Source organism: Halichoeres trimaculatus, unplaced genomic scaffold (genome assembly GCF_033239565.1).
Source record: "Halichoeres trimaculatus isolate MK-OKI-2021-1 unplaced genomic scaffold, fHalTri1.1 fHalTri1_scaffold_16, whole genome shotgun sequence".
NCBI classification, from domain to species: Eukaryota; Metazoa; Chordata; class Actinopteri; order Labriformes; family Labridae; genus Halichoeres; species Halichoeres trimaculatus.
The window spans coordinates 15,907,271-15,933,216 of NW_027437194.1; the positions used below are offsets into that span (position 1 = coordinate 15,907,271).

General features: G+C 39.5%; 1 protein-coding gene and 1 long non-coding RNA gene across 2 annotated transcripts in view; one reads left to right on the forward strand and one right to left on the reverse strand.

Moving 5' to 3' along the window:
* LOC141805749 (synaptic vesicle glycoprotein 2C-like) overlaps positions 1-17,007 on the reverse strand; it is a 66,818-nt gene extending 49,811 nt beyond the window's left edge. The window contains exon 1 of the mRNA XM_074690939.1: positions 16,957-17,007. The gene's annotated coding sequence lies outside the window, so the exon portion shown is untranslated. The remainder of the gene's footprint in view (positions 1-16,956) is intronic.
* Positions 16,991-24,822, forward strand: LOC141805752 (uncharacterized). The gene is made up of 4 exons (XR_012599730.1): positions 16,991-17,066; positions 17,353-17,441; positions 17,764-17,886; positions 24,616-24,822. It is a non-coding gene; the product is annotated as an uncharacterized LOC141805752 (long non-coding RNA).
* Positions 24,823-25,946: the final 1,124 nt, after the last annotated feature.

The window sequence follows — 25,946 nt, forward strand, 5'->3', positions numbered from 1 at the left end:
ATTCGAAATCACATTAAAACACTTATACTAGGGCAACCAGTAAATCCAGTTCCACTCTAGATCAATGTTTTATTCCTAAAGTAATGGTTTGATATGAAAGACACCAGACTGTAGTGAAAATAATTTAGTTCTACCATAAGGGATGTATTAAAAAAAAACATTAAATTGATGAACTTTAGAAGTCAGAGAAAGCTAGGACATGGAAGTTTCTTATGCTCCTTACAAAATAATTATTTATAGGGTACTGATGATGTCTCTGTGCTGAAAAGTCGGCAATATTCTCAGCAGTGCTTTGACAGAAAATCAGCTACTGATTCCCCAATACCCACATACTCAAGAAGGGATAGGTACTGAATAGGGTACTTTTATAGGCACAGACTGAATTCCATCTGTAGTACTGAGTGCCGATTCACATAACTCAAAAGGTAACATGTTTAGGTACCTAAATGCATCCTTGTGACTGTGAGAGAGTGGAAGAGTAGTCGATTTTCCATGCTGGACATGAACATGGCATGCAAGTTTATATATTAAGGAATAAATATGTTACATTGAAAAACTTAGGGATTTTATTATTAAATAAATTAATATTTATTACTGCATAACCATACGAAAGAACAGAAAATTGGTACTGTTGAGTATTGATACTGATTGCCAAGTACCGGGCATCTGTACTGTATCATTTCAAATGTGAAAGGTACCCATCTACGCCAAAAGTTAAGTGGTTTATGTATCTTCCAGAGCCCATACTGGCCAGATTCAATATATGTTGTCATCTTGCAAAGCTTCTTGCTGATTTCCTTGTTCCTGTTTGGGGAGTTCGAATCAATCGACTTCATTTTGGAAAAAGACAAGGAACCAAAGACTGGCTGCAAGCATGTAAACAAGGCGACCAGTGAAGTTTTGCACAGATACAGCTAAAGTAGCAGTTTATCAGAGCTTACTATCTATGTTTACATTAATTCATTAACCCTTTCAATATCTGAATATTAGCAATAAAAGCCATGTAAACACCAATATCCCTTTCTAATTCGAAAATCACGCCTGGGTTTCTCCTTTTCAAACCCAAATATTTGGTCATGTATACGTCTATCAGGATCCCCATGTTCTGTTTGCAAGGAATCTTGGTCGTGTTCAATTTCTGCCACGCTGCTGCTGTTGTTGTGTGTGGCTATTTTTTAATCAGGATTCTATTCGATTCCATCCTCAACCCGAATATTGACAACATGTAAACATAGCCAATAAATATAAGAGGAGCAAAAACAGCAAGAATCAGTTTACCTAGGAATGGAAGGAATTTCGCAAGTGGCCACTAGAGGTTGTGGTGTTATTCAAGCAAATATTAAAGAGACATAAGGTATCGGTGTTGCATCAACAGGCTGTCAGAGTAGGCAGAGCGCCTTTAGCTGTCTTGAATTTTTCTGATTAAGAACTTCTATAGAGTAGGTTTTTGTGCAAAGACAGGTTATTTTTCAGTAATCACTCTCAATGAGAATCCAAATCTCCCACCAATGAATTAGCCATAAGCATAGGCTGTAAAATTTTGATATCCCGGCAGCTGCTTGTGTCTCATCAGATAAATCAGTCAACTTTAATTCCAAGCCATGTTCCAAGCCCATAACATGCCACCTGTACAAGGTAGTGATGAAAGCAGTCTCTGTACTTTGCTGCATTTTTGTTTTTCTGTTGCTAACTGTTGCCTAGAAAAAGGCTCAGAGCTCAGTGAGTTCAGTGCGGACGTCTGGGCAGAAACAGTTCAAGCAATCCCCCAAAAAAGCCTGTCCTTTTCCATGACCAGAGAAGGAGCCATTAGGAACCAGAGTGAATAAGCTCTCCTCTCCTCCGCTCTCAGAAAGAACCATTACAGGGGAAATCTCGAATAGCGAGGAAGGAAGCCTGCGAGGACGTCCCCCTCTCTCTCTGTCTCATAAAAATGCAGATGCATTTGCATTTCTATCAAGCAGCTGTTGTTTAATTTGAGGGCTAAAATGAATAAAACCAAACACACACTCTCACATTATTCATATCAGGACATGTCTGCACCAGCACACACACATGCAGAGGAGAAAAGTACCCAACTGGCAGCAGCTCGCTCTCACATTAACATTGCATGAGCTCAGCTCATCATGTCAAAAATCAGGATCTGGGCATGCAAATTTTTCTCTTCATGTGCTCTCGTCTTTTTTCTATCTTTTTTTTGTAGAATCGTTTACCCTCGATAAAAAATGGTCCGCAGAGTTTTAGCAGGTGAGTGGGTGGACACAGATCATTACCGAGAAAGGAAAGGAAGCAGGAAGAACAAAGAAGAGTTCGCCTCAAGGTTGGAGTTAAGTTATAAGATGTTCCTTCAGGGAGTTTTCTTTTTTGGAATTATGCACTTTTCTGTGTTTGGTTGCCCTCCTGAGAATAAGGGATGTAATTTTACAATGGGAAGGTATCTAGTTAACTTTACAGCACCAAAAATCATCCAAAATACAAACCAGACGATAAAACAGATCTTCAAATACCTGTTGGACCAATTTCTGATTGTGGTAAAGAATCACATATATCTCAGTCTTGCTCTTATAAACGTTTGAGAGAGCAACCACACACACACACACACACACACACACACACACACACACACACACACACACACACACACACACACACACACACACACACACACACACACACACACAGCTACCAATCAGCTTTAACCTGACATCTCTGAACCTGTCAATATGACATTCTTTGGTGAATCCTGAGATAATAGTTCGGAGTAATTTGGCTGGATGATTGATATGGAGTTAAATTGATTTCTAATTATACACCCTGCTGGACTCATAATTTCATGTGTAAAAAAAACAAAGGGGGTTGTTAGCACGCTCTGCTTTAGAATGCATCAGGACGCACAGCTTTGTTTCCCCTGTAATTACACACTCCACTCATCTTCCCTATCGTGCGTCACACCCACACACCTCTGAAAAATGTACTTTGAGAGAAAGGTAATGAGTTGTTTTTGCTATAACTTCCAAACCACTGGGTAAGTACTTTGGAACATGACCGACTGATTCAAACAAATGAAAGGACAAACTGTATTCAGGGGTGAAACGAACAAACACTACATGAAGGCTTGATGCAAAAATAAAAGCTACATTAATCTGATTATGAGAGAACTCCACAAAAGGGCATATCGAAGCTTTTTGGAGAGGTAAAATTATATTCAGATGTAATAAGAAGTGATATGTAATGTCTGTTTTGATCACTACTCCAAAACTAAAAGTTGTATCAATGATGTATCATTTCTCAAAATCAAAGATGGTTTAAAAGTTGAACTTACTATATATTGTTGAAGTCAGAGTGGTGTCACCCACTGGTTTCTGGTTTCAAAGCTCAGCAATGGCGATGATCGTATTGGAAATACTGATTCAATCTTAACCACTAATCAACCGAAAGTCAAAACAGACAAATTAGAGAATGTGGCCAAACCAGGCTGTAAACGTTTGTTGTGTGCTTTAAAAACGGGCTTTGCAACATTAGTGTTAATGGGACTTCTCAGGCTTTTAGAACTAGCCTCAAGTGGACACTTGAGGAACTACAAGGGGTTTTTTTTCATTTGCTATGCACCTCTGCATTAATTTTACTTTTTAAGAGATTGCAGCTTATACATAACAATGTAAGACTCTAGGATAAACCTGTATGTGATACACAAAATCACCTGACAGATCTGATAGTACTGACCTTTTTGCCTCCAAATCATAAACATGAGACTTGCAGATGGTTGCTCTGAGCACAGCTCAGAGAGTTGTACCAGCTGAAGTGAGTGTCGCTGTTTTTATCTAATTTCAACTTTACAGTTGTTTTTTCCACTTTTTGCAGCAGTTACAGCATCACACATCTCTCGTACAGTCAAATCGAGTCAAAAGCTTTCCTTGGAAATTAAAATTAATCCATCCACTTTGTTTTCCAACTTGGCCAGATTTGCTGGATGGTGTTGAGATCCAGACTTGAGAGGGGCAGTCCATCATTTTCTATGTTCCTATATAAAGAAAATAACTTAAATCTCTTTATGATGGCTCTACTTTATGATTCATAGAGCATCATGATGACTTTGTAGATATTTCATTTGTTTTATTGGTATTTAAACAGCCAATGCAACCAGGCTGAAACCTCCCAAACATGTCAAGGGGACAAATGTTATAATAATTTTGGAACCACTGTATGTCACAGAAAGTAACAGTTTTTAACTGTTTAACTGTTAAGACCAGACAAGAATCAGATCTGTGCGATGCTCGACTTAGGAGTTTTCATGCTTTTCACTCCAATTATGAGCCTCTCCTCGTTCATGTTGGGCTGTAAACTTAAAACCTGATGACCCCAGGTCTGGCTCTGCTCATTATGTCAGTTTCTTGTAGCAGTCAAGCTAAATATCATCTTGTGTCAACTTAATTCAAAGTCACCGGATGTTTTCCTGTGGTTTCAGTGCTCAACACCCTGTCCTGCTTGAGCTGCACTGTGCAAATAAATGCAGTGTTACTCAGGCATGAATAGAAGTCTTGCATCTGATCTGGAGGGCTCTGACTGGTGGGATCAGAGACATGGCCGGATCGAGGACACAAAGAGGACACAGAGTGCGGTAGCAAATTGATTCAAATGAAAACCTCCCAGATCCAGAGCTGTGAGGGGCCCAGAGTTCCTGATCTACTCCTGCACAGCCTGTTCTTGTTTTTAGCTTAACGTTAATAACATAAATGATTTACTGGATTTAATCTACTAAGAAACTCACTAAAACCAAAAAACGACAACAAACAAGGGATTTTTTCAAATCATTACCTTGACTTCAGGGGACTTCATTAGAGCTTACCAACCCCTGCACTGATTGGTTCAAAGCAGGACAGTGAAAACACATCTTTTTTTTAGACATGGTCAATAGTGAATGTGTAGAAATTTGTCTGTTAAAACTCTTTTCACAGACACTTTTGCTTATTCTGCTTTCATGGAGCTCAACAGAGAGCCTGTGAGGTTTATTAGTCCTGCAGGTTAAAGCAAGGTTAATTACATGACTGAACACACAGGGATGAGGAAGAGGAGGAGTAAAGATGATTGAAAGATGGGGAATTGGTTCATGGAGGGAAGGCAACTTTTAAAGTCAGAGTATTTCTAACATTTGTTAACCTGAATGTCCAGAACAGGAGGGTTACGAAACCCTAAAACTGTTCGCAATCAGAGATTAAACTGAGATTTATGCTGAAGCCTTGTTTTTGTTTTAACCATCAGGATTAATTTAATGTGTGAAATTCTTTTTCTGTCTCTCGAAGGAAAAAATTAGCCCGTTGGGTTTTGGCCGTCACACTGGAGCTCTTACTGAAGCCTGATTATGCTGTATAACACAGCAACATGAGACTGTTTATTTCTGCACTCAGTACAGAGATTCAAAAGGAACATGCAGTCACTGCATTTGTGCTAAATGCTGTATTTGACGTCTTGTTCCTTCTGTAACCTGAGAAGTTCTACGACAGCAGCCGGATTTGCCTCAGCCCTGTGATCTTTCTCCCCACAGGGAGCAGATCCTTTATGTCCTCAAACCTGCAAATGCCAAAGTGTCAAGTCCTGCTCCTTGGAGGAAATATGACGCAAACAGGTTATTTAAGAATCTGAAGATCTTTTTTTTTTCTTATGTAACAGCCTGTTTCAAAACCAGCTAATGAACAATTCATTCTTTGGAGGAACCTGAAGCTTTGGTGCACAACATTTGAGCTTCATTATTTATCTAACTTGTGGGACCAGACTTTTAGAGCGACTTAATGTTGATATTGTAAGATCTGCAGGCACCTGATTATAATATTTCACTTTTATCTTTGTTAGAGAATATATAGAAATTTTTCACATCATAGGAACAAATACAAGCCAGAGGACCAGAGACAAAAAGAGAAACAATGTTTTGTGACTAAAAGCCTGGTACCAAAAAAGTTTGTTTCGAAACAAGTTAGTAACATGACTGGGCTTAAAAAAAGAAAACACCCTAAAGAGGCTGACTCTCTGAAGAACAGATGTTCTTATTTATTGAGAGTCTGTGTGAGACAATAGTCTGAACATTTTAGAGTAATGTCTCTGGCATAAAATTTCAATTACCTGTGATTTTCAATACGACCTGGGCCATATGCACGTCCGCAAACGAGGCCATTAGTCAAAACATACAGACCTCAGTATTATTCTCCTGTACTACAGCCAATGTTGCACCATCAGGCAAAACTTCTTGGAAAGCCCATTCAGCAAATTTAAATAGCACACACGTACTCTGCATTAACAGTGATAACCATGAGAAAACTAAAGTCTCCTACATTTAAATTTGTTGTTTATCTTGGCACCGTCATACTTTTCCAAAATGATAATTTGATCCCTAAATAGCTGTTCTGTTTGCATATTTCAGTACATGATATGATTAAAAGATTCTGAGAACCTGGAGAAATCTCAGTACAAAACTTAGGCAACACAGCATCAAACACATACATGACTCTACAGTGGAAGTCACTACATGGGCTTCAACACTTCCAGAAACCACTTTCTTTAAACACAGTTTGCTGTTACATCCAAAAATGCAGGTCAAAACTGCGTCATGAAAATGGGACACCAGATACAAACATGATCCAAGGACTAGAAGTGTCCATGGCATGAGGAGCTTACACATCTGTGAAGGCTTCATTAATGCTAAACAGTATTTAAACGTTCAACATATTTTGCCAGCCTGACAATGATTTTTCTAGGAAGACCTAACCTATTTCAGCAAGACAATGTCAAACCACATTCTGTACAGATTACAACAGCATGGCTTTGTAGTAGATTATATGTGCGAAACACATTAAAAACATGTGACACAATATGAAAGAAAAACATGCAAAACAGCCCCTGAACTGTTGTATACGCTATTTGTTTGGTCTGCTGAGGGAATTAGATCATTCTCCTGAAGAGTACACATCTCTAGTCAACAACCAATATGTGTGTGTGTGTGTGTGTGTGTGTGTGTGTGTGTGTGTGTGTGTGTGTGTGTGTGTGTGTGTGTGTGTGTGTGTGTGTGTGTGTGTGTGTGTGTGTGTGTGTTTATTTGTTCATGTGTGGGTGTAGAGGCACCGTCAAGGGCACTGATGAGTAAGTGTCATGTGAAACTTAATGCAATGAGGCACGCGTGGGCGTCAGAGAGGACAGGACTCATCAGTCAAAGCAACGTGTAATTATTGAGCTGACCTATAGTCCAGTGGGAGGGTTAGAGAAAAATATAAACAAGTGCTGGATTTAACAACTGACAAATGGTCATTCATGTAAGTCAGAACAATGGAGTAAAGTCAGCTTATAAAGGTGAGCTGGATTTGGAGATAGAGACAAAGAGCATCCAGAGGGAAGTGAAGCTGGCAGGGTGATGGTCCTGATGATGAGAAACATTTGCGGTCTGAGGACCACCTGTGCATGGGGTCTACTAATCCCTCAGAATAAGACCAGTCACATCATACAGCCTAATGATAAATGATAAATAACCTGACAATGGTGAAGTGGTGGACATACTTTTACCTCAAAATGTTTTAATCACTATAATGAATAATGTTCTAAATTTTGTGTTCCTTTTACATTTTCTGTCAAGGTCACAAACGAAACCAAAGTAGCCGATAACTAGTGACATCCCACTAAAATACATATAGACTGAGCATAGGCTACTTGTGTAACACACCAGATACGTCTGCAGTGTGAATTTGTTGTGGGGCGTTTGTCAACTTACACCGGTTGCGTGTTCGGTCCAACAAGCATCGTGACTGACAGAGAGCTGGAGTCACACGTTCTCGTGCTTCCTACGCCATTGATAAGTCTGTCTTCATTCAAGTTGGGCTGTAAAACCTCAAACATGTGGACTCTTGGTCTCTTGGTTTGGTTCATTATGTCTGTTTGTCATCTGTTTTATTTGAAAGTCACTGGGTGTTTTTAGGTAGTTTCCAGTCACAACTTCCTGTCCTGCTCGATCTTCCCTACGCTGAATTTATACTTCACAGCTTCAACCCTAACCCTAACCCTAACCCAAAAATAGGATGTGTACTACCCGCAAGACGACGGACCAGCGATGCAGACATACTGCAACAGAACAGATCCAGAGAGAGTTGATACATTGATCTGAATAAAACCTATTTGGTCCATTTGCCATAATGGAACAGAAACACACTGCATATGTATCTGGTGTATTTTAGCTGTAATGCTAAACATCTGTACATTTTGCAGAAACTCAACACCTCTCACAGCTGACATCTTTGATAATGGTATTTATCTTGATGTTAAACTTGGGGAGTTCAAAAAAATACATAAGAAGACACAATACTGGATTAAAGATGCAGATTTTTTTAACAAGTGTAAAAAGTCAGAAAATGGTTTTTCGTACACTTAACATAATCACTGGTACCCAAGTACCTTATCTCGCAAAACTTTGCATCCTGGGTCTATTTCCAGCTGACTTTGTGGCTAGCGCTAAAAATAAGACTCTGATCAACTTGGGTCTCCTGCAGGCCAGAAGGATGATCGCTCTATCTCGGAAAGAGACTGAAGTTTCTTCTATACAGTCCTGGATAAGGGAAATGATACTGTGTGTTACAATGTGAAAAACTAACTTGTGTTATGTGAGGCAGGGCACGAGAATTTGAAGAGGTATGGACACCCCTAATGAGCTTTCTTGAACAACAATAATGACAACGAACTGTGGAGTGTGACAGCCACATTTATCTATTTATGTATTTTACTTATTTTTTATTTATCTATTTATTTTTTAAAATATGTACACTATTACTGTTGTTATTTTGAACTCTCGATATTTCCTTCAGATACGTTTTGCTATTATTTATTTCTGTATTACTGTCTATATTATTGTTGTTTTTTTTGTTTTTTTCTTTTGCCTTTGTTTGTATGTTCATGTTGTTTAAAAGAAAATGTTTGTTCCTTTTTCTAGTGTATTATTATTTTTTGTCTGTTGAAAACTAATAAAAACGTTGTTCAAAAAAAAAGTGTAAAAAGTCGGTTAGCACCTGAAGAAAAAAGTGTTACACATATACCTGGTCTCCCCTATCAGGCATTCTTTTAGAAATGTAATGGCACATTGCATGTGTGTGTTATGCTGCAGGCCTGAGGATGGTAATGATTCCAGTAATAGCCTGATATACCTGCGCTATCTTCTTCAAAGATGACTCGGCTGTTATTAAATCTAACTCTTGCTGAGTCACAGTGACATCAGATCCAGTTAAATATCTTTCACACTGCAGGAAATTGTCCAGCGGCGGCGTCAGAATTGCTCTCAGCCTCTTGTTCCTCTGAGCCGGTGCCACAGGACATCGTCAGACCGTGAGGTTGTTAAAGGAGAGACTGAGCAGCGTCGTAATAGGATTAGCCTTGTCATGTAGGCGGCGGTTATTTCTAGAGGAGCTGCAGAGTAATACCGGCCCCTGTGCATTGATTCAATTACACCGCACACAGACGCAGACATCCAAACGTGCATGAAGGTTTCCATACACCCCCCATAACCTCTTTAAAAGCTCTCCTCTGACTGGAAGATCTGAGTAATAATCTGACCCGCGTCTACTCCTCCTGTTATATATCACTCTGGTTTCTGCCCCCACTCTGTTTACTACCTGATCATTGATCAATATTTGTAGTCTCTTCTTTAACCCTCACCCTGCGCTCTCATGTATCACCTCCTGTCGCTCTTGGATGCTTAATCAAACATGAATCCCTGTGAGGAGCAGTCAATACTTCATAGAGCTGCTGTCACTCTGCGCGCCATATTTCACCCTGAGGCCTGTGTTCCTCTTCACAAAGCTTTCTGGAATAATATCTCGCCATAAAATAGATTACATTCAACTGTTGAGCAGGCTATTCAATTATCATTGATATTCAGTCTCAGTAGCTGAAGCTCTGGTGTTTGTGGAGTGTGTGCGTGCATGTGTATGTGTGTGTGTGTGAGCAGTACACAGATCATAGTGGGAGATGGTTGAACTGTGTAAGTGCTGGGTTTGAATCTGAATCCCATTAAACTGCTTTTATTTTAGTGCAGTGGTCGTGCAAACTAAAGCCGTGTTTCCACCAAGCAGACCGGTTCGGTTCGGTTCGTTTCGGTACGGCGCGCATTTTGCAGCGTTTCCACTGACTTATCCCAGGACAGATCCCAAAAACTGAGACAAGCAAGCCTACATTTTTGGGACCCTTCCATATGGGTGCCAGACTGAACCGATCCGCTCTCAAAAGGTGGAGCTACACACTGCAGACCATTGATTGGTCAAAAGAATCGTCACTTACCCCGACAGAGGCTGCATTTTTCCTGGCGGCACACAGACTTATCTGAAACAAAGCTTGATTGCACTTTGTAACAGAGAGCTACATGCCAATCACAGAGAGGACAAAATGTTGCATGTCTTCCATCTGTACTCTTTGTTTGCTGTGTCACGTTTTTCTTCTTTGTTGGATTTAATAGCGGGGTAAGCTGCTACGGCGTCACGCTATTGTTTAACAGCTGGGGCTTTCGGCATCCAGCTTACACGCCGCCCACCACAAGAGGGCACAGTTTTGCTGTGGAAACGCAAACAGGATCATGCTTAACTGTACCAAACCGTCCCAAACGGTACTGAACCGACCTGGGCTGCTAGGTGGAAACGCGGCTTGAGCAAGGGAAACTGCTTTAGAGGTTAAGAAAAAAGGTAAGGCTACCCAAACTGAAAAATAATAAACAATCATGTATTATCCTGGAAAGCCTTTAAACAATTTTAAGTTGTTCTGCAGAAATACAGAATGATCAAACTTTGAAAGTTGGGGCTACCATTTCCTAAAGGCGTCCCAAGTTTTCTTGATTCCTTCCAACCATCTGTGTGTTTATAAAAGTAGAGCTGGGACACACCATGGCAACAGATCCTCATGATTGAGCATTATTGAACAGTATTGTGCTGCAGAGAGCATAATGCTTCGAAAAATGACTAGGAAGAGACAACTTTTAATGAAAGAGAGAGAAAGCATCAGGACATTTCAAGAAATATGTCTTTGCTACAGAGATATGAAGTCAAAGAAAGTCGAGGTGAGGTCAGTGAGTCCAGTTTCCTTCAGCTTCCAAAGACACTCAGAAACTGGGACTGGAAACTCTGACAGGAAGAGGTGTGGTGGACCCAAAGCCAAAACAGAATCAGAAGACAAGTTTCTGACAGTCGACAGTTTGTACGATAGGCGCTAACAGCTTCAAGCTTCAAAGAGGTCATACCGAGCAGTTTCAGTTTAAGGGCACGATCACACTGGCCATCGAACTGTGCCGTACTCAAGCACTATGCCTCTCCCTTCCCTGCTGGCCTGTACTACCTGTGATTACACTACTCCAATATGAACCAGACTTAAGGCAAGCACATGGCCCACCAATGTCAATGTGAAGCGTGTGATTACACAAAGTGCAATCTCATCATAGTCAGCACAATGAGACACAGAAAACATGGCAACTTTAGTGACTTTTTGGCTTATGCTAAGTAGTTTTGTTCCAACTCTGTCAAGAGGTCACAGCAGTCATAAGTCATGGTTCATGCATCATGTCCACATGCTTGTGCTTGTGCTTGTGCTTGTGCATGTAGCGTACCACGCTAAAGCACACCTCTCTGAAGTGTGCCAAGGCAGACGGGTGAATCTTGCCTGAGCACAGCACACTTGTGGTCACACTGTCCAAACAAACTGGGCTTTAGAATTGAAGCATGTTTGGGCAGGATTAAAACGGCTAGTGTGTCTGCATCCTCAGTTGCAGGATGCAGAAGATGTTGAGATGCAGCTTTGACAGCTTGAACTGCGTAAAGAAAGACATCTATCCCTAAGGCAGAGTCAGAATAAGAAAAAGAGGCTTGCCTGGGCCATCAAACACTGTCCATGTGGTACTGAAGTTAGGAAGATGGTGCCATGGACTAATGAATCAAAGTTTAAAATCTTTGCTTCATCACCCAGGATTTTTGTACGCTATAAGATGAGCAGGTGAAAGGATGGTTCCTTAGTGTGTGACAACACATGTAAACATGGAGGGGGAAGCGTGGTGGTCTGGGGCTGTTTTGCCTGAGTGAAAAACAGCTCCCACAGTATTCTGCAGCACTCACCATGCTACCAATGGGATGAGCCTAGTTAGTCAGGGGTTCATCCTGCAGCAAGATAATGAGCCCAAACATCAGTCCAAGCTCTGCCAGAGCTACTTTGAGAGTAAAGAAAAAGATGGTCAGCTTGAAAACATGGAGTGCCAACCCAGCCTCAGTCTGACTTAAACCCTATGGAGCTGGTTTGGGACGAGCTGGACAGAAAGCTAAGAAACCTACAAATTGCCAACATTTAGAGAATTCCTGCTGGAACAGAGCTGGGAAGAGCTTTCTAAGAAATATTTGATTTTCAGGAGCCAGGAGTGTGTCCAGCTGTTAGATCTGCCAAAGGTGGAGATTTTGATGAGACCAAAGTTCAGAAGTGATTTGGCCAAGCCGTGGTCTGTACAGTGGAAAATAAAATCAGGAGCGAGGAGAAAAAGAGTTTGGGGGTCTTTCTTTCTTTCTCTCCTGGCGTCTCTTCACCACTCGCAGGCTGACAAGGAGGGGGAAAGTAATTAACATCACTGTCACTATCCATCTATTATCCTCCATCCTAATGGAAGATGACAAATTATGGAGTGCAGTATGGGATGCCACTGCCCACCTCCTACACCCTTGTCTGTGTGCGTGTGTGTCAAGTGTAGGTGGATAACAGGGAGAAAGTGAGGGAAGTGATTTCCATAGTTTATTATCCATCAAAGTAACGTATGAATGCTTTATTTCTTTCAGAGATTTCTCATCACTAAGTGTTGGGCAGTAACATCCCTGCAGATAGCGACGTTAGAATTTTAACTACGTTTTCCAGTAACAATGTGGTGGCGTCAGTCTTTACAAATTGAAATAATGTTTCAATAGCTTCGCTCAATTTTTGGTCATGTTGTGCAGTAGCAAACACAAACTCTGTATTTTCCTAAACATTTTAAAATGATTGAAGTTGAACTGCCATAGAGAGGGAGCTTTCTGCTGCAGTCTCTTGTCCAATTTTAAAGGATGAGACACTAGCCACGTATACATGAGGAGTTTTTCGTCTTTCTGAATGTAATCTTTCCGAATGACTGAAGGAATATTCCAATCTCTGGTCTACATGCGCTGCTGTAATCAAACAGAATAGTCAATGGGGCATGCGCAGAAAAACGTAAACATCACAAGATTTATCAAAGCTGGAGGACAACAGTTTGTTTATCACGGTGTTGAAATACTCTGTATTGAGAGTTTGTCGTCCGTCCAGTCTTGATATTATGTTCATTTCTTTCAAAGTTTGGATCAAAAGCAAACTTTCCTCCAGTGCTGACGGCTCGCCGCCGTTTTTAAAATTGAGGAACGTCTCTAGTTGCGTCTTACGTCATATCTGAGCATGCGCTGAAAGAACGCATCCTGACAACTTTCCGTTTGAGTGGATACATGATACCTCAATCGGTTTGGGGAAAGGAATATTCCACCTGATTAAATTTTCATTCGAATTGGCACTTTTCTTTCGGAATGAGGTGTATACAAAGGTTAAATTCTTTCCGCTTGAGCAAATAACCCGAATGCAAGCGGAATATTTGGGTCCATGTATACGTGGCTAGTGACACCGTCTCCAAACACAGCTACAATCTGCAGTTCCTCAAGTCCAGAAGTCAAATATACACCAAGCCCCCCAAAAAAGTTGTTTATTTACAGGCTGGTACAAAAAAAGGTCTCCTGTCTGAACCGCTAATTTCACGATCGGCACACACTGTACAGGGGGTGGATTTTTTTCCAACTCGTCAGTTTGGAGGATATGAAGATCTGAAGTTCGCCCAATCAGGGGCACAGCTTAGCTCATGTGACTGACAAGTGCCCTGTAGCTGTTAGTGTGGTGACTCAATGCCTGCTTCACTTCCAATATGGCCGCCCCCGATAATTTGCTTTAAAACGCCGTTTCAGAAACAGACAGGGGATCCTTGGGAGACTACGTCCAAAACTTACACAGTCTATGATGTGAACATAAACACGCTACTTCTCATTAGCTAACAGTTCACATGGCTAATGAGATGATGGTGGTGGTTGTGTGTGTGTGTGTGTGTGTGTGTGTGTGTGTGTGTGTGTGTGTGTGTGTGTGTGTGTGTGTGTGTGTGTGTGAGTGTGAGTGTGTGTGAGTGTGAGAGAGAGAGATAATGATACATGTAGGATGAAGAAGTAGCGGAAAAAATGAGATAATGAGATAAAATTAATTTTGACACCAGCTAGCAAGTGGCTCAAAAATGAGGAAACTAAAGTGTTGGCATAAACAATTAAAATATCTCAATATACACTGAAAAAAAACTCATCCTGATCCTGTCTTAAAAAATTCCTGACATATTTCCCTTATATTGCCCCCTAATGGAGGACATTTTCCTTGAGAAGACGTAGAGTTTGCTGATGTTTACACAGCACTCAAGAAAACTGACCACTTTTTATTTGCTACAAGAGATGATTGAGGGGCAGGCAAGGTTTGGTTTCATATAGTAAGTCTGTGACGATGGCAGGATTATGTTTCACCACACTTAGCTCACATTAGGATAACTCTAATCTGAGAACCTGCACAGTAGAAAAGATGTATTATTTCGTCTCCACAGTCATGGAATACAGAACTTTGAAATTCTAGCTGTTTAATGATTCAGTACCAGCGTCAGCACAAACCTTCAAATACTTCAAAGTGCCGCTGAGGATTGCAGAGGGAGCGGGTTGTGCCCTAACTGGCAGGCGAAGGAGAATCAAAAGGAGGAATGGTGGAGGAAGCTTGTGGGAGACTCACAGAATCACAGCCAGAGACACAAAGAAAGATGTATGAGATGAAAATATTATGATCCGTCTTTGTGCATTATGTGTCATCATATCATTGTGTGACATTGATGAGAGCTGATTTGCATTACACTGAGGATTCCTCTTTTAAGAGAATGAAGCAGATGAGCGGTGAAGGCAATCAGAAACTTCCCTCCCACACTGAATGTCTCACGCAACACTTCACCGCGCTATGACTCACAGATGGGAATTCCTCGGGTGGTGAATCCGGCTGCTACAGTAGATCCTGGGCTCAGCACTTTCATGTGAATCAAGCTGACAGGTTAAAGCTATAAATGAAACCTTCTCTTAATTACTACCATAACAAGCAGCCATTATTTTGTGCAGGCCGAGGAGAGGACTCTGTCCTATTAGTGTGAGCACACCGGTTTGTCGCATCCATCAGGACTCTTTTTGCTGTAGTTAGAGCACAGATAATGTGCTTCCAGATTCACTGCAGCCATTAAATGCCCAGCTAAATCCAGCAGACCCCCACTATTCTCCTCAGAGATAAACAAACACAGGGATACTGCAGTGTATAGGAGATAAAAATAGCCTCGTACTCAGCTCGATGGAGAGCTTTAGATCTTCTGGTTTTATATCCAGTGGGTGCTCGTGTGCCTGCCCCAGCTTGAAAACAAAAATGTTTAGATTAACACAGTTTGATGATACAATAAAATAACCATCAAGCAGCTTTATGAGCCTTTACCCACCCAGCTATTTCAAATCTCAACCCACTCACTGCCTTAACAGCATCGCTCTCTGAAATGGTGCAAGATCTGCCTGGAGTGGGTTTCACGACTGCTGCAGTTATTTCGCCAGCAGCACCACCTTGCATTATTTGGTTGGCCATTTGGATCATGAGTCACCGGTCAGCAGACAAATAGATGTTGTTGCAGGAGACCTCATCGGAGTGCATTAAGTCGTAAGTCTGCTCTTGCATCAACGCATCTAACCAGGCCGCTCCTGCAGCGCCATAAAAGCCTGCCCTCAGGCCTGAGTCTCCCTTTCACTCCAAACTGAGCTCAAAGAGAGCAAAAACGTGTGTTTGACAAGGAAATATTAATCCTGCTCAGCTCACATCACATGCATTGTTTCTTATCTTACACATTGTTTTATGTTTCCTTTGCTAGATTTCTTTTATGTTTACTTTCTATATTGAAAGGACAAAAATAAATCCAAGGAGCAGATATATTCATGCAATATAAGTCGGAAGAAACTTAAACATTTTTTTTTTTTAACACTATCTGTTAGGATGTGAAATATTTTGTTTTCCTTTCCTTCCTTCACTGATAAATCTGATATCTATGTGTTTGTGTCTTATTTTGAGTAAAAATTGTCAGTTTTGTCTTAGTATGAGCTACATTCCCCTGACAAGCCCAAGAAAATGTTTTATCTCAAAATATCAAAAGACTTAAAAAATACCTGAATGGAAAGTGTAAAAAAAACAACATTTCTTTCGCCATCGGAAGTTTATTTTTAACTCGTTAGAATAAAATTCTGGCGTCATTTTTGTTTAATTATATCTTAATATGAGACATTTTCAGGTGAATTTGGCTCATATTTAGACCAACAGATTTTTTATACTCAAAATTGGACAAAAACACTTATCCCAGCCCAACAGAGAAGTGATTTTCTTTGAGACCTGTGACTTAAGAGTTTATTCCTCTGTTTATGTTGATGTAATTAAAGATTTATGTTTCTGTTTGAGAAGCTTCTTTTGATTTGTGCATTTTGTTTGTTTTTTTATGAAACCTTTTGTCTTTATGAAGCTCCTGTGTTCTTTACCTTGGTTTTCATTTTGATTGTCACTCTCCTTCATCTCACAATCATCCTCTTAGCGTTTATGAGTGAATGTTTGGAGTAGTTTGCTGAACCAGGTTCAAACAGTGTGCCACGATGAAAAAATTTGAGTGACAAACACAGGAAGCTAAGCATTTCATTTCCCCATTGGTCTCTGGAGTTTCTCTTCTGTCTGTTTTCGTAGTTTGTTGAATCAAACTACAACATAACAACATTCATTCCACTAATTTTTGGCCGCAGGTGTTTAGTGGTCGGGAAAACAATAAATGAGGTTCAAACTTACCTTATTGAAGTGTCTGAACAGCTCTCCATTTTCTCACAGCCTCATGTTTGGAAGAAGACAAAAAAGGCCAGAGGGCGGGCTTTAAAATGTTGGGGGCGTGGCTCAGTCAGGTGAGTGAGGTGAGATTTCCTTCTTCTTTTGTTTTTGGGGATACCAAACAGCTTTAAGGCGCATAACACCACCTACTGTATCAGAGTGTGTAGTATCATGTAAAATATCTTGAAAACAAGACATGAAATTGGTTGACAGATTAGGATATGTATATTTTGAAAAGGTAAGTAACACAAGCTCTAAATTTTCTTTAATACCACACCTGTCACAGCAGTTGGTATTCCTTTTCCCCAGTTTGTGCAGCATGTTGTTAAATCTAGCATGACTCACTCTAACTCTTCACAGAAAATCTTCCTCTTTCCTGCTCCTTCTCCTTGAGAATCGTTGTGGATCTGTATTCTGGAGCATCTCTTCCTTTCTGGTGCCCATCCCAGGTGGGTGAGGTGAAGTGTTAAGTGGAGACTTGTAATCTATGTGCAAACTGCAGCAGTGAATCCTGTTGGTTTGTTCTCCGTGTGTGTTTTCTACACAATGACTGAAACTCATGTCTTTTACATTTCTGTCATTTATTATTCATTCACTCTGGCTCCCAGTCAATGTTGCCCTACATTGCATCAATGCAGCCAGAAACAAATACAGCGCAAATAGCCTGTCAGAGCTCAGCCAGTTTATGAATCTAAGAAATAAAAACACCAGTGACAACTGTGGGATATATTTTAATCAGGACTCTTAAATTTGCATGTTTTTCTCATGCAGGCGTTACAGTCTCTTCACCCTTTCATGGATAAGGGAAAAGAAGTCCTTCATCACCCAAGACAATTACCTCATGGAGAATTAAAGAGTACTATTCCTCCAGCTGAGACAGGCAAACTCCAAGAGGTGGGAAATGGTTTCATTACTGGATAACATGTTAAACACATTAAACAGAATTATTTATTAGTTAAGTGTGTTTCTATTTTATCATAAGTCAAGATTAGAAAATATAAAGATTTCAGGGAAATTTGACCACTAAGTTTTAAAAGCACATGAAAGATTTTGATAGTTATCTTTTCTTTGTAATGAACAAAGACGAGGGAGCTGCAGAAGGAGCTGTAAAATGTCATGTATCCACCAGGTGTCAGAGTATCCCTCTCTTTGAGATTTTAGGATCTGCTTTGGTATCTGAGAGGAATCTAAAACATCATTAAACTTGGCGCTCAAGCTCTTAAAATTAACTAAGGGGCAAACAAAGTGCTGATGGAGCTTTGAACAGATGTCAAGTATTCATATCAGTCTACAAAAAAGAGGAGAAACCATCCATATATATATATATATATATATATATTTATATATATATATATATATATATATATATATATATATATATATATATATATATATATATATATATATATATATATATATATATATATTATGATTTAATGGGGACAAGATACAACAAGATTGTTTGTTTTGAATCAGTTATCCAAATCCTACTGAAAAGTTCTGAACAACACAAACAGAAGGTTTGATCCAGATTCAAACTAGGATTTGATAATGTGATCTAATTGTATCTGATTTCAAAATCCTTTTTTCCCTTTTGAAGAACCCATTTTCAACATTAGATCCAATCTGATAACCAAAATCAAATCAGACAACCTTTGCACAACTGGCCCCTAGGGATCCAAGGAGCTGCAGCCAATCCCAGCTGATACTGAGCAAGCGTACTGGACACAGGTCATGGGTTAATCACAGATCTGAGGTATAGAGACAAACAACCATTCATTCCTACACTAACAGGCAATTTAGAGTCACAGATTAGCCAAATAAGCATGTCTTTGAACTGCTAAGGGAAGCTGGAGTCTGAGGGAAACAAACTCAGACTCTAAAAATCCAATTGATTTCTAGACAAGTCAGTCAAATCAAGTCTAGAGTCAGAAGATCTATAGCTTTGAAAGAAAGTCTGCAACTAAAGTACGAGGATTCATGAAGCAGGTATTGGGGGAGGATTGTCAATACTTGACCCAAGAGTGTCAAAAAGAAAGAAATATGGAGACGTTTATTCCCACTCTTCCCTTTTAAACCCTCTAGGATTTTACATTTGATGGTGTATTGTGGTTACAGCTGAAGTGTTGATAGTTTTAACCTGCATCTCTAGTCATTTCTAAGCACATTAACCATCTCCCTCCTCTCAGAACCCCTGCATGGCCCCCGCTTCTGTGTGTTATCCTGCTTGTTGTGTTATGTGCTGCTGTGCCGTGTACGAGAGGAGAAGCCGTCCTCACTCATGTGGATGACGACTCTAATTCGGCTGGAAAAGGGAAACCGCTGAGTCGGCAAAGCCTGCCTGTCTTGGGAAGGTCAAAGCATTCCCGTGTCACTGACAAATGAGCTGTATTTCAGGCTGCCGTTCTGCTCTGTTGTTTTTTACAACAGGGATGGAGAGGGGAGTGGACACACACACACACACACACACACATACACACACCTGCCTCACTCAGAAGCCTACAGTTCTTTTGTATCACAGTGTGCAGACAATACGCAGAAGTAAAAAGTTGTTGTCATATAGCATTGCTTCACCTACACCGTGTGAGTTGCATAAAAGCAGCAAGAATTTTAATGTGAGTGGAGTTTTAATCTCACACTGGGACCCCAGCACCCCTCATTCAGACTGAGACACTTTGCAGACTTTTTACTTCAGCTGTGAAAGAGTTTCTCTCCATTCTGAATCCTCCCACAACTCAGCGGCTCAGTGTTTCCTCTTCCAGGAGACACCTTTCGATTCTGTAAATCAATTATGGAAAGTAGCTGCACAAGTGTAGCGTGACAAAATACCCTAATGGGGGTCTGCAGGTGTGAGGAATGGAGTCTGTGTGTGCAACTGTGGGTGTGTGTTTCAACATTAACAGGAGATACCTTTAACAGGCTCTATCCTCAGAGGATACAAAATCATATCGCACTATAACACAACACTCCCTTTGGATTTTCCAATCAGTCATCAATGAAACATTATTGCTGTTATTATACATTGTTGATTTGTCATCTTTATTTTGTCCATCAGACATGATTTGTTGTAATTTCTGAACATAAAAGCTTCTGTAATGGACTTAAGTTTGTGCTGATTTTGGCCCCCATGTGGACATATCAGCTATCTTCAGTCTTGGTCTTTGACAATTTTGGCCTCTAATGTAATTTTAGTTTGTTTGTTTTTGTTTTGTTTATTCATTTATTATCTCCTTTTTGGTCTGATCCAACCCAGACTTTTTAAAACGCAAGCTGTATCATTAATCATCTTTGCTGTCGAAAATAGGAACATAAATAAACAAATAAAATCAAAGGTCTGTTTTGGTAGCTTAAAGTAAAGGACTTTGCTGAACACAGACCTTATGGCAACACTTGTGGACATCAATTTTTTTTGTCTCTTATGGTTCCGGTTGGCTTTTATTACTCATAAAGACCCAACAGCAATGTTTTTTCCCCATCTTGAACAATTAACTTAATTTGCTGAAGCTATATTTCTGTATTATGAATAGTTTCACCTTATATTATTTGTATCTTGAAAAATCTCTAGCTGTACACTACTGGCGTTACCAGTGCTAAATTTATGAACTTGATTTACGATGGGGAAAAAACTGTATTGTGCCTTTAAAAGTAATTGTGAGCAATAAAGATAACAGAGAAATTGAATATTTTCCTTCATCTCTGTATTTCCCTCAAAGCACAAGGTATTCTGAAACTTAAATAAATATTTAAATTTTAAAATGTTTTAACTTTACCTTTAAATCATATCTCACTGCTGAAAAGGTAAGGGGTTCAGGAGGAAGTGTTTGGTCCCCTATAAGCTAAATACCACAGTGCCCTCTGCTGGTCAAACCAGAAACTCTACAGTTCTGATTTCTGTAAGCTGAATGTGAAGCTCTTTGGGTGTTTTCCTGTCTTTAAATCCATCTAAACTTGAAAGAGTCAAAGAATATAGATTTTTTTTTTTATATTTCTGGATTTATTTTTTTTTATTTTTTTTTGCATATACAAAACTGTCTGTTTAGAGTTACAGCAGGCTGGTATCATTTGAATAGAAGGGCAAAAAAACAGAAAGAAAATAAAGACAAAGCTAAGTGAGGTGGTTTCTGAAGGTATTCTTGCCTCAGTCTGAAAAAATGTAACAAGGTGAGTATCAACCAATTTATTTTGTAATAATTCTCAGAGTTCAATCAAGTTTTAATAGTTCAACATAACTCCAAACACAACAAATGCTAGCTCATGACACTTCACTATGCTGTTGTAGCATTAAATAAGACCAAAAATACGGACAAAGTAAGGAGTCTGAACTCCCCTTGACCTTCCATGAGTAGAGACCTTTGAGCAAAACCAGACACACGTTGCCTAAATGGTGGAGTTAGAGAGAGGGACATGAGTTGTTTAATAAAGTCCTCTCTGCACTAAAGGACTCCTTGTTTTCATGTTGAGCCCTGATAAGCTTGAAAAATGACACTGAGATAATCCTCAAAGATAAAGTGACCCTGAAAACTGAAAACAGAGAACACAGGCAACGTTTGTTGCAACAAACAGAGCCTGTAATAAGTTGTTTCTTAGTTTAATGAAATCATTTATGGACGGCCTGCTCAAATTATCATCCATAAAGTTCATCTTGAAATGTCAGCGATATGCTTAATTAGATTCAGTCACACAGACATTAATCTGCCTTTAGTTACAACTTCAAAAGAGGTTTAAGATTTATTGATTGTCTGATGGAGCAGTGCTGAGAGTACAGACATCATTCAATCATTACAGTAAAACACAGCAAATGGTTTCTGCAGAAGCCAGGCTGAGACAAAGAAACAACAACCAGACATTTGTATTTAAAAAAAAAAAAAAAAAAAAAAAAAAGCAAGAGTTGTAGAAATAGCAGCAACAAGAGATTGAAGATTGAAGAGTTTTTTAATTAGCTCAACATTCAGTATCTTCCTTTTTCTAACCTCTCTCTTGATTATTTCAATTTTGTAAGACCAAACCCCTAACGATTAATCTCTTCCAAGTATTGTAATATTTAATAGAACAAAAAACACCATAGACCAGAAAATTCATTATCAAAAAGATCTTAGTTCACTTTTACTTCTTCAGACTTACCTGAGCAGTCCAGCATGTCAAATGTATTCAGGAGCCCTCTCTGCTACAGAGGAGGAAATTGGAGCCACTGGAGGCAAATATTTCTCATCTGTCTGGACGAGAGAGTGAGAGGACAAAAAGAGGCTACACAGCATCCATAATGCATGAGTCCACACTGATCTGCCTGTCTGCATGGACAAACATGGTCTAATCTTAGCCCCACCACTGAAATGGCTTGTCTGCTTGCTGTCGATCCATTCAGACCTCACAGGGATCTGTGGATGGTACTGGTTTTAATTTGGAAATCATACTAAGTTCATATACGACTATTATAAAGCAATAGTTAAGAAACCAAACTGTCTATATAAACATATACGATAAACCACAAACAAAAAGGTGCTGACGTTATGTCAAAATGATAGTATCATATCTTTAATTTAAAGTATGAGCCTTTGCATATCATTGTATATACTTCCTTCCTTCTATAAATCTCACCACCAGGGGGTGCTGCTCTCTACATCTTCTCTGTTTTTATCATTCAAGCATTTTGTAGACTTGGTTTTTAAAGGTGCTGTCCAAAATAATGACAGTGTTAGAAACAATTGCAGTCAAAATGTACATTATGATAAACTTCCTGACAAATATGATTTGCACTTTGAATAAAAGTTGGTCCTCTTATTACATCAGAATGAGAAAAGTTAGCACTTGCTTTAATATCTGCCACAATTTTGCCGCCTAATATTGTATTTTTATTATTATTCAAAAAGGGGTTATTAGTTTCAATACAGACATCTGTCTTTTGAGTATGCTCTCTGTAGCAATGGAAAAAATATTTGACAACGTCTTGAGTAAACTGAGGCCAACATCATGCATATTCTCATACGGGTTGGCTCCCAACTCAAAGGTTGGATAAACTGTATTTAAAAGTTAAGAGTAGATTTAAAAAAACAGTATGACTCGCTTAATGTGATATTAGTCATGCTCAGAGCAACCACCAGCATGTTAAATGATTTTGAGGCAAAAAAAAAAAAAAAGAAAAGAAAAGAAAAGAAAGAAAAATCTGTCTGATGTTCTATCTGATAACTTTGTCCACCACTTTATGAATGTGTTTTTCTGGTACACATGCAGCATGTTAACATTGGCACTCGCTGCTCTTTGGTCCCCTTGACCAGTTAGTGTTGTCACAGTGTCAGGATTAGTGTCACAGCTGCTGCACTTGATGAGATAAAACTGCGCGCACACACACACACACACACACACACACACACACACACACACACACACACACTCACACACACACACACACACACACACACACACACACACACACACACACACACACACACACACACACACACACACAGTGTTATTACTGTCTACAAAGCAGCTACCAGCAGAGGGCACAGCAGGCTCACAGGGCAGGTCAAACCGCCCCAACCTTTCCTGAGGCTTCTTATGCAAGACTTTTCCTGAGACTGAACACTGAACGACACCCCCATCTGAATTTACTCCTCCACAGTCACGTCCACACGCAGCTGGTGCATAAATGCTAATAAATATCACTTGCGAAGGAAGTGTTTGACACCTGAATAATACCAGATAATTCTTCCTGCTTCTTTCACTTTTACCTACTTGTAGCAGATGACCCGTGCAGCTGGAAGGAGGATGTGATTTAATCTCATTACAGCCTGATCAGGCTCGTATGAGTCATGGTCGTCCACTCACAGCCTCTAAATGAATCAGAGTGGTCAGGGTCAATTTGTATGTCACAGTGATTAGATCAGCTGCTGCAGTCCTGACCAGTCAAACCACAGGTTATGTCGAGGCCTGACGGGGCTAATCAATTTGATAGTAAACTCTTGTTTGGGTCCCTATCAGACATTGGTCTACTCTCTTAACTGTGATTTATTGTGTTTTTGTTTGCAAAAATGAAGTGATGAATTTTGAATTAAGACTTAGTTTTATTATTTAGGGTATATCAGTGGTTTTACACTAAACCTGGATTTGGACATGCTTGTATTGATCTAAAAATGATGAGAATGGTCAGTACACTTGAATTAAACTGCATCCAAAGTTTCATATGACTGCCACCTCATCTAAACAAGCCAACTAAGCTACTATTGCTCACATTAAACATCTACAGTGATAGTAGACACACACACAAACACACACATATATTTCCATTCGGGGATGGCTATATGTTCAATCAAAGTGTTTTGAAAGTTAGGGTGGGTCTTATCAAAAGAATACTTATCCAATCTAATAACAAAGTCTGTAAATTATTTATTCATAAGAGGAAACAGGCACAAAAACAAACATTATTTCCATTTATGACTTATAAAATCAGTTTGTATTGTATAAAGTGGTAATGGTTTTACAATGTTGTGGTTTCTCCAGCTTTCTAAACCCTATTAACCGAACTCCATCCCTCTGCTTCCTGCCACTCACACGTTCCCTTTTACTGGAGAAGAGTTGGATTGTTGCAGCTAATAGAAGTCTTGTGGTTTCTTCTTTTCGTTTCAGGTCTCATGACTCCGCTGAACTACATCCGACTCACTAACTCATGACATGGCTGAGAGCTCTCGTCTCATATCTCTCTGAGCCACCGCTGTTTGAGTTATGGGAGGTGCATATGTGTGTGTTGGTGTAAAAGGTGTGTGCTGAATTGCAAATGGATTATCACTTGACTTGTGGTTAACATAACAGGCTTTAGTCAAGTAGGGTAAGAAGACAGAGAATGTGTTATGTCACTGTTATAATGCTGTTAAATATTTTAAAGTCTTAAATTGGAGTGAACTGCCTGCTGGGTTTCCCCAGTTGAAGCACTTAAATGATGCGAGTCTATTTACAAGGTTGTTAATGTCATTAAATCGTTAAAACTTGATTTGAGAATGGTTCATAATGTTTTTCATCATTGAGTGCTGACAGAAATCTCAAATCTAGAGCCATCAATTTACATGTGTAAACAAGAAGAGTTATTTGAAAACAACATGTTAGCTTCTCTCCTTAATGTTCCCAGGAACAGGAATCAAACAGTAAGTATCTGAGTCACAGCCCTGCCTGCAGTTTTCACTGTTATCCAGGCTCTAGAGGTGCTGCTGGGACTCCATGAGGCACTTGAGGAGTTGAACAATTGCATCCACATTAAATTGACAAATAAATACTGCTGAAAGTGTCCTTGTATGAATGAAGACTCCAAAATCAAATCAAATCCAAAATATAGTGCGCATGCGCAATATGATAGTAATGTCCCGACAGCTACAGGGAAAACCCAAAGCCAATTCAGTCTTAAAAAATGTTTTATCTAGATCTTGTAACCTGAGCAGAACATGATTCATAGCTACGAAGTAAAGGTCAAAAGAATTCCTCTACGTACCTCTCAAGAACATTTTTTATACTGTGCACAGAGGATGACTATTTTTTGCTCATAAGAGAAGTATTTCCAGACTCAGTCAGCACCATAAAATTACCTTGATAAACCAATCATTATCCTGTGTACAATAAATAATTAACTCAGAATAATTATACTGAGCATGATTTCACATCTTGCTTGCACAATATGAAATATTTTTACCTTTTGAGATATCAGAGACACAGTGTTTCCTTAAGTTGGAACACTTTTTCTATTTTACTCATAATATAAAATAAATAAAGGAAAGTACAGGAAAGAAAAGGCAAGGAAAAGAAAATTTGTCAATGCAAATCTAGGTGACAACATAGGTGCCCAAGCAACACAAGATGGGCAAAGCCATTTATGTAAAATAAAATTAGTATCCAATACAAGGTCTTGTTCTCTGGTGATGCTATCTTTTTGGTAGGGAGGACCTTACAGATTTAAACTGCTTAGATTTCCG